This window comes from Colius striatus, chromosome 1 (assembly GCF_028858725.1).
Source record: "Colius striatus isolate bColStr4 chromosome 1, bColStr4.1.hap1, whole genome shotgun sequence".
Taxonomy (NCBI): Eukaryota; Metazoa; Chordata; class Aves; order Coliiformes; family Coliidae; genus Colius; species Colius striatus.
The window spans coordinates 142,003,604-142,012,894 of NC_084759.1; the positions used below are offsets into that span (position 1 = coordinate 142,003,604).

Genomic DNA, 9,291 nt, shown 5'->3' on the forward strand with positions numbered 1-9,291 from the left:
TTCTCTAGACAACTTACCAGACCATTCCAGATTTTCAGCACAACCAAATCAAAAGTTCAAAGATGAACCAACACAGTTGGACAATCACCGAGGAGAAGCAGTTTTAGCACAAATATCCTGCATGTTTGCTGAGCAACTGGATCATCACCATCAGTACAATATGCTGATACAGGCCTATTACCTGTCACACCCCCTGAAGATGCAGTCTGCAATGCAAGCAGCAGTAATGCACACCTTCTGCACCTTTCCTTTTTATGTCTGCCTAGTAATTAATTTTAAGTGCCAGTAATTTTCAATTACTCCATCACTAGTGTGACTAAATGTCATTCTACAATAGGCATTACAAAACAATGCTTTGGTCCACCCCAAATACCACCACTGCTACCTGTGACTTTGAATGTTGTAACAAATAATATGCTTACAAACTGTTTGCTTATTACAAATACATTACTTAGATTACCACTCAATTCAGGATTCCCTTCGGCTTGAAATGAGAAAGTGTTCAAGTATTCTGCTACCTCAGAACAGGAAGGAAGCACCAAGTTTTAGTCTCTACATAGGATAAAGCCTCTCGAAAACTAATAAGATTTCAGGTGGTACTACAAGAACTACTGGACACATCACACATTGCTAAAAGAACAGGAATGTGGAATTGTACCTTTTCAAGGATGACCTTAGAGGGCACAAAACACTCATGTGAGTCTCAGAAGGCAGATAAGCCCTCGGGCACTTGAATAATAACGAACTATTGAAACAGAGCCAAGACATGAGTTTTCAGAGGAAAACAGTCATGGGTTCTCTGATCATGCTTTGTTTTTCACAATGACTTTATTGTGATGTGTAACAAGGGAGTATTTGAACTGGTTATCTGATACTGAAAAAGTCAGCTGGAAAGGGCTTACACGGAAGGAGGAAAAACTAATGTCCTTCTGAGAGCATCTCACACCACTTTTCCAATGTATCTTAACACTCTGCTGCTCAAAACCCAAAGTGGATATAGGTTACCCACAGTCATGTAGAACTGTACTGTTACATTAACTCTGGCCTGATCTGAGTATTCGAGATTTTTCAGTACTGTCTCCAACAGTCTTGCGCATTGTCTTCCTCTCCCTACACTAACCCGTATGCTGGAGTCCTTCCAAATCAGTTGACACAAGTGGCATTTTCAAAGGCATCACACACTAGTTAGATGTTTCTGTCCAAAACATCCATGTAAGTGCTGCAAAACCCAGTCAGCCTCTATTGCTTTCTATCAAGGACCAGCTTTTGAAATTCTTGAGTTTGCCTTCACAGCAGAAGACAGGAAATACCCTACCTTTAAACTCTAGCACATACCATCAAGGCCAAATTAGAAGAGTTTTATAGATACAGTAGCTAAAATCAATACACGTATTATCAATGTTTTTAATCAACAAGTTACGTCCTAATGAATCAAACATTGGATTTCTGTAACATATAAAGTTTTATGTTTTATTACTGATGTTCCTTCTCTACAGTCCCAGTTGATACAAGAATGTCAGACATCTATGAAAAAAATACTAAAAAAAATCCTTTATATCATTCATAGCATTCAGAATTAACCAAGTGGTTGAAGAAATTTAGTATTCCTCTTCTATATCAAATACATACTTGAAAACGTCCCTTAAAAAATATCTGTACGAATCAAGTCTAAATACCTAGCAACTTCCTTCAGTGCATTAGCGAGGCTCACAAAAGGGAAAGGATTTTTATAATACATCCATTATTGAACTATTTCTGTAATGCTGCAGAATTCACATGGTTGCCAATTATTAAAAAGTCACAGAGCAGGAAGTCAAAGAGCGGTAGCACTTAACCACAGGCATTAAGATCATCAGGACACAAGTCTTTTTTCAGCATCCTCCTCTTAGCTTGGACTATATAAAAGTCAAGAACCCACTAAATAAAGCTTTTGTTGACTTTGTTATGCTTTTCTCAACTCTCAGGACACCAACCTCAGAAAATAATCCATTTAGTTCCCCACTGGAGGTTGAGCAGGCAGAAAGCCAGTAGCTGGCACTCTGTCACACAGCTACTTTAATAAGAGTTATGAATAGGTTCTTCCTTTTATTTCTATAGTCATGTTCCATTAAAACAAAAAACTATTTGCCTAAAAGGTTAATATTGACAACAGCAGAACATTGCTGTTGTCAGCCTTGTAACATTATACGGTGTTCTAGAGAATACATAGATAAACAATTACTTAAACTAACACAGTTTGCAGAGCATACTGTTCTTCATGAGTAAATTGATTGCATCACCAGAAAGTACCAAATTCCACCACCACAACCTTATCTCCACAGCACTAGTATTTGTTTTAGAAATACATGCTTACAAATACCACCAGCCATGGAGATCAAGATATAAATTAAGGCACTAGGAAGGAAAAAAAACAAGCAAACAAATATATCCTTCAGTTTACACCAGGGAATGGCAACCACTAAATCTCAGGAGCAGCCCACTAGGAAGTGCAGTGCAGTATTCTTGGGAACAAAAGCATATCTGTCAGCTGAGAGACTGAAATGTACATCCAGTGGCTCTTCATCTCAAGTCCTACTAGTCATCCACTTCCCTGTTCCAAATGCTAAAACCCCTTCACTGCAGCTTAAAGCTTGCCAATACTACGGGACTGAGAGTATAGCCAGTCTCTGCTACACTTATCTTTACATTGCACGGCTTTTTAAAACAGCTCCCATTGCAGACTGGTAAACAGAGATATAAATATTTCTGGTACAAACAGGTGTTAAAGATTAACTAAAGGAGTTTTACCACTAGCTAAAGGAATTTTACCATTCAGATTTAATCCAAGAAGCAAGAGATGGTATTTGCTCTCAGAAGGCAACATCTACTCCTTTAATTCAATTATTCCAGTTTCATCAGTAGTTCTGCATTTTATGAAATCTCAGAAAGATTATATACACATACATATGTGGGCTTGAAGTGCTCATTACTATAACAGGTCCCAAAACCTAGCATCATCCACTAGGTAGTTTACAGAAGAAGTGAAAAAAGCACAAGTAAGTAACTTTTAGTAAATTCTGCACAATTACATGACAAAAACATTTCATACAGCAAGAAGGTCCACAGTGTGTTCCCTTTACAACAGCCTGTTTAATTCCAATATCCATAAACATCTCATTTATTAAAACATACTTATGACATTATTTTGAGAAAATAATACTAGTCAAGCAATTAACATATCCTGCATCTGGGAAGGAACAACCCCATGCATCAGTACAGGCTGGGGGTTGAACTGCTGAAGAGCAGCTCTGCAGAGCTGGGAGTCCTGATGGATAATAAGCTAAATATGAGCCAGCAATGTGCCCTCATGGCCAAGAAGGCCAATGGCATCCTGGGATGCACCAAGAAGACTGTGGCCAGGAGGTCAAGGGAGGTTCTTCTCCCTCTCTACTCTGCCATGGTGAGGCCTCATCTGTAGAACTGTGTCTAGTTCTGGGCTCCTCAGCTCAAGAGAGACAGGGAACTGCTGGAGAGAGTCCAGCACAGGGCCACCAAGATGATCCATCAGTAAAGAGCTAAAACAGGAACTTCTCCTAAATGGTGTCATTATAATAGAGAAAAGCCCACTAAAGGCTCCTACTGACAAAACAACCCTTACCTAAAAGCTATAGAACTACTGAACACACCCAGTAATCCATCTCCTAATGAAATCTGTAGCGTATCAATTGTCATCTTCTAAATCTAAGCAGCGTAGCACAATTGACCTTGGCTTCCAACAAGGAACAGCAGTCTCTGTAACACTCTAAGCAGGTGGAACCAAACAGGTCTGAGGACTGAGTGTTTAATTTGGTTCAGAGGAGGAGGAGGAGGAAAATTGTATTTACAGCCTAGCTACACCTTACCTTTCAATATATGCAGGTTACAAATAATTACATCTAGAAAACCAACAACTGAGGTTGGTAAAGACAGATACACTTTTACAAGACCTATTTAAACGCAGGCACTGTTGTAACATTGTGACATCTATACATTGTGTAAGTTTTGATTTCAGCATTTGATGAAGAAACATGAATGCTAACCATTTTGAGGAAAAAATTCTGCCAGAAAGATGGTAAGACTGCCAAAAAAAAAAAAACCCAGGAAGTAGCCTTCCCTGCAGCAGGTCCCAACATAAGTTTGCAATGTACTGAGATCTGCTGGCAGAACACTGCAATAGCCATTTTAAGTATTCAGACATGACTTTCAATCCATTCTGCAAGAAAATGGTCTACTCCCTTGCTTACTGCTGTCTAAAGGTACCTTTGAGCCAATGATTACAGCTCTGCCTGTTCCAACACTCTCTTCCTGTAAATAGTGCCTGACTATTTCCTGTTCTCACAAGGGCTTAATTAGTCCCGTTCACAGAGCTACAGCAGCTGGCACATCCCAGCAGACTCCACTGCATTTTCACAGCTACTGAAATCCATCTGAACCAAGCTGCAAATTTTTCTACACTGACAATTACACGTCCTGTGAACCTCATATCTACCTACACATCGAAGACAGCTTTCTGAAAGCAATTCAACTGTAAGGCAGCCCTGAATAGTCCTGAAACATTTGCTGACACACGAACAGTTCACTGAAGGCCAAAGAAACCTGTCCGGCCAGGAAAAATGAAAAAAAAAAAACAAATAAGAGACTCTCTCCTCCACTAACGGAGCAGTAGAGATCTGTAACTCTACAAGAGTAATCATAGCTACATGCAACAGCAAATACAACTGCCATCTAATTTTGGTTAATACCCATCAACCCTACAATATAGTTCATCTCCTCAAGAGACCATTAAGACACAAATAATAAAATAAAATAAAACATGTAAAGTAATTTTCTTCCTACCCTGGCCACAGCCGAACTCAAACAGATGCCACTTCAAAAACAGTGAAGGGTGGAATTATTTCCATGAGGTTCTGAAAATTTCAAAGAGGCTATAATGGAAATTCATGTTAAATCACGAGCAAATTGATGTTAAACACATATTTCCCCTTCAAAAGTCTGAGAACCTTAGTTTTGCCAACACCTCCTCACTTTAAGTTCTTTGCTGTTTCTCAAATCAAGCAGCAGCAGTACAAGCTGTGGCACCTCCTTTCCTGGGAAAGGCTGTCTGCTTATCACCACACCAGCTGTCACATTGCAACGTGGTAAGTAGTCTTCTGTATACAAAAGAGATTGCCACCGAGTCCTGAAAGGAAACCTCGAGATTTAGCTTCAGACTGCACCAAGATTTTATGCCACACCATTGAGACAAACTTTCCAGAAAATATATGTAATCAGTGGGCAAGATCAACTTCACCTCAGTTTTACAGTTATCTGATGATAAAAGTCTAAATCTCTTAACTCTGTCATATAGAAGGCTGGAGGCCATTCTTTTCAAAACACTGCAAAAGAAACTATGTGGGAAAAACCTCCTGCTTCTTGTTTACACACCAATCTGCAGCATCCTACTTTAAAAGTAAAGTGTTCTGGTAGTAGGAGCATATTCAAATAAATAAGGGAAAGTTTAAAACGTTTCCAGAACTCTGTTTTCTGAAAAAGTAGGAACTAGTACCCTGTTTGTTTCCATATTCTTTATCTTTGAAAACCAGTTTTGTTATTAATCTTGGCTTGACAAACATATTGCCTTAAAAAGTGGAGGCAGCTGGCCATCACACAACCAGCAGAAATGCATTGTCCTGTAGAAAAGGTATTTAAAACAAGTTTTATCAGAGAAAGATACAGTTTAAAGTAAATCTTTCCCTCAAACAGTCCCCAATACTTTTTCATACTCACTACCATTATCTTGTGTAACATCTTTTTAAATCTACCGACACTGTCTGCCAGAAGATTCACTGAATGACTCACACACAGACACTTTCAAAATCATAAATACTCAAAACTGCTATTTCCATTTCAGAACTACTTCTATTTAAGCATTTGAACTCCTGATGGCATAATAATCCAACAGCCTCCTAAAGCTTCCTTATCAAGCTCTTCCTCATGCAGACAGCATCTCCAGTGAAGAAAGCAAGCTTTGATTTTTTGCACAGCGCCTTGGACAATATGGTTACACAACCAGAAACCTGTAAAACTTGAAAAAAATTTAATGCCTGACATTGAGTATCTGTTGTACATGAACGTTTGACACAGCTCCTTGAACATGCAACTGAAGACATAACAGTAGAGATTCAAGCATTAGAATCACTGGAATTACATGCCCTGTCAATTCTCATTACTTTTCCTTCATGACAGATCAACAGAACCTCTTGCCTAGAGCAAGCCCAGGCACTCCAGACTTTTTTTATCCCGTATCCAGGAGTCAGGCTTCAAGTCTGATTCTCACTCACATCGCCAAAACCACCGCTCACTAGTCACTTGAGCAAACTAGTAGTAATGCCACCAGTTCAATGGCACTGACACAAGTCTATTGGTGCAAAGGCTGGGAGGGCAAAGATCAGACCTTTGTTTGTGTCTGACTCTGATCTGATATAATTTAAGCCCTTCTAACATTTTATATTCATGTTTGCAAACTTCCATATAACAGAGAAGAATCTGTGATGGAATTTTCAGCATGAAAGGTTTTGCTCAAGAAGTGTGCCAAAAGGCTCTTGTCCCTCATAGCAGATTATTTTTTCATATCTGATTTATAATCAGAAAGCATAATTTTGAAAACCTGGACTGAGCAGGGATGCAGCTTTTACCTCCTCTATCACCAATTCCAATTCAGTTTTCCACATTGGTAACTATTCCCTGTGGTTTTCCCCACAAACAACCTTATCCACAGGCTTATTTAGCCATATTTAGTTATCAGCTCAGACAAGGGAGTCATATCCATATTTCCTCAACTAATCTTACACTTGAAATACAACAATGAACTTCTTTCAAGTTGCCTACTAACACATTCAGGCTTCATTTAAGATTATGTGTCACAGTACAGATGGAAGTTTACACATAATAAGTTATCCTGTAACCTAAGAGCCACGGTATAAAATCTTCACAACTGGAACTGGCTAGTACCCCTTCAGAAAAAAGGGAAGCCAAACCCAAAACACCATCATTTCTTTTCCTATATAAACAATATTAGCTCACAGCTAAAGATATCAAGGAAAACAGTCTGTGTTTTCTAACTGCACTGCACCCATAATTCCACGGCACACCATCTAACTTCGTCGATCATAAACGCACTTTGCTGCAGCAGCTACCACTACATTTGAAGTGGTTTCATTAGGTTCTGTCAAAAGCAAGCACCTTGTCACTGAAATGCTACGAAAACACTTCTGAAAGCTGAGGATCTTTACAACGTCATTTGGAGAGTGTACTGTGCAGTACGCAACTCTTTGCTGACTTCCAGATCTGTGAAAACACAACCAGGACATAACCAGAAATTTAATACTCCCTGACATTGATTACAGTAAGGAGTGAAAGCAAGAGTTTAAACTGCACATTAAAACCTCAACTCTTGAAAACCAGCTTATGTCCAGAAGATCTGGCCAATTTCATCAAACCTGGTTCATTTTAAAAAATGTACAACACGATGATTATTCAACACGGGAAGAATTTCAGCACCGAGCTAGGATGAAAATGTATCTCTAAATAAGGAACAGTATCTAAAAGCTTTCCTGCTCCATAACAGGTGCCTATGATAGTTTACATACACAAAGTGACAAAGCTTGCATGTCAAATAAATTGTAGTTCCATATTAATGGTTTTCCTAAACATACACCAACACACACACCTAACCAAAGCAAATAATTCAACTGACTTGTAAGGCTAAAAAAGACACTTTTGTGTGTTTTTAAAACCAATACTCCTGGAAGAAGTTCAGTAAGAACAACAGCTGTCCTATCTTCGTTTTCTAGTGAGTTAACATATGCTTCAACATCTTTAATGATCATCAGAAAAAAAAAACAAAACACAACACCTAACAACCCATATAAACAAAAAAACCCACCCCAACAAACTTTAACAAGAGTTTTATTTAACTGACACTTGTTGGGAATACCAATCTGTGGTACAACAAACACAAACCGTGGAACACCAAACACTGGTGTCAAACATTTCTGTCATCCGCTGTCTATAACTCCAGCATTTACAGATATGTCCACGCGCACACAGAGTGCTCTGTGAGCAAGGCAAGGTTCCCATATTATGCAAGGGCAGGACTTATTGTCTTTATTGCCTCCATAAAAGGATTTTAAGAGCAGCAGCAGATTTCCTTGCCCTGACAAGCAACAAGTGTACAGAAGGCTACGAACGAGACCCACTTACAGTGCTCTTGACCCACTTACAGTCCTTCACTGGCCTAAAGCCTCTTCCAGCCGAGCACTTCCAAGGGCTCCTCCGTGTCCTAACGCAAACACCCTGACCGCGAGCCCGGCTCATCTCTGCTCCCGGCCACCCGCCCGCAGAGCCCGCTCCCCGCCGCACCGACGACACCCGGCCCCTGCCGAGGGGATCGCCCGCCACCCAGCCCCGACGGCCTTATCCCAGCCCCGACGGGACAACCGCTGCCCCAACCCCCGCCCTCTCCCTGTCCCGAGGTGCGACAGTAGCGAAGGAAGAACACGACATTCCCTCCCGCGGGGACTCCCCCTCGCCGCCCTGTCGAGTGGGTGCACACCCGGCCCTATACCGGGACCCCTGGCCCCAGGGGCGGTGGCCGAAGCGGGAGACGCAGCGCCTCTGGTGAAGAACGGGGCGCACGGGGCCCACCGGCAACTCACCTGACACCGGCCGGCACCCACCAGGTGCTGCCGCTGCTGCCGCCCGCCCCGCGCCGCGCCACACCGCGCCGCCTCCCTCCTGCGGCAACCGCTGCTGCCGCCGCCGCCGCCTCCCCGGCCTTGTCGCCTCCTCCCGGCCCTACCGCGTCATCATCGCACGAGGCCGCGGCCGCCAATGCGCGCCAAGCCACGGCGCCTGCGCGGGACTCGCCGGAAGGAAGCGCGCGGGGCGGAGCGCGGGGCACTGGGCGCTGCGTCGCGCCGCCCGTCGGGCAACGCAGTCCGCGCCGGCCGGCCGGCGCCGCGCAGGCGCCCGGGGGAAAGGGGAGGAGCGGGGAGGAGCGGGCGAGCCGGGGCGGGTTGGCCTAGGGCAGCGCCTGGCTCCGGTGCGGGGTACTATGCTAGACGGGCGTGGGATGGGGGCTCCGCGGGAAGGGCCTGGCCTGGCCCGTCGGTGTTACCCTTCTGGAAGGAGTAGGGGTCGGCTGAACAGCGAAGCCTGGAGCCTCGGACAACGAGGCGGCGGGGGTTCTCCTGTGAGGCTGCTTTCTCCGGACCCTGGGCTCGCTACAGAAAG

At 42.8% G+C, this 9,291-nt stretch overlaps 1 protein-coding gene across 2 annotated transcripts in view; it reads right to left on the bottom strand.

Moving 5' to 3' along the window:
• The window catches only part of ADIPOR2 (adiponectin receptor 2), a 46,425-nt gene extending 37,602 nt beyond the window's left edge, over positions 1-8,823 (bottom strand). For both annotated transcript variants that reach the window (XM_062009967.1, XM_062009987.1), the window contains exon 1: positions 8,715-8,823. The gene's annotated coding sequence lies outside the window, so the exon portion shown is untranslated. The remainder of the gene's footprint in view (positions 1-8,714) is intronic.
• Between the last annotated feature and the right edge of the window lie 468 nt (positions 8,824-9,291).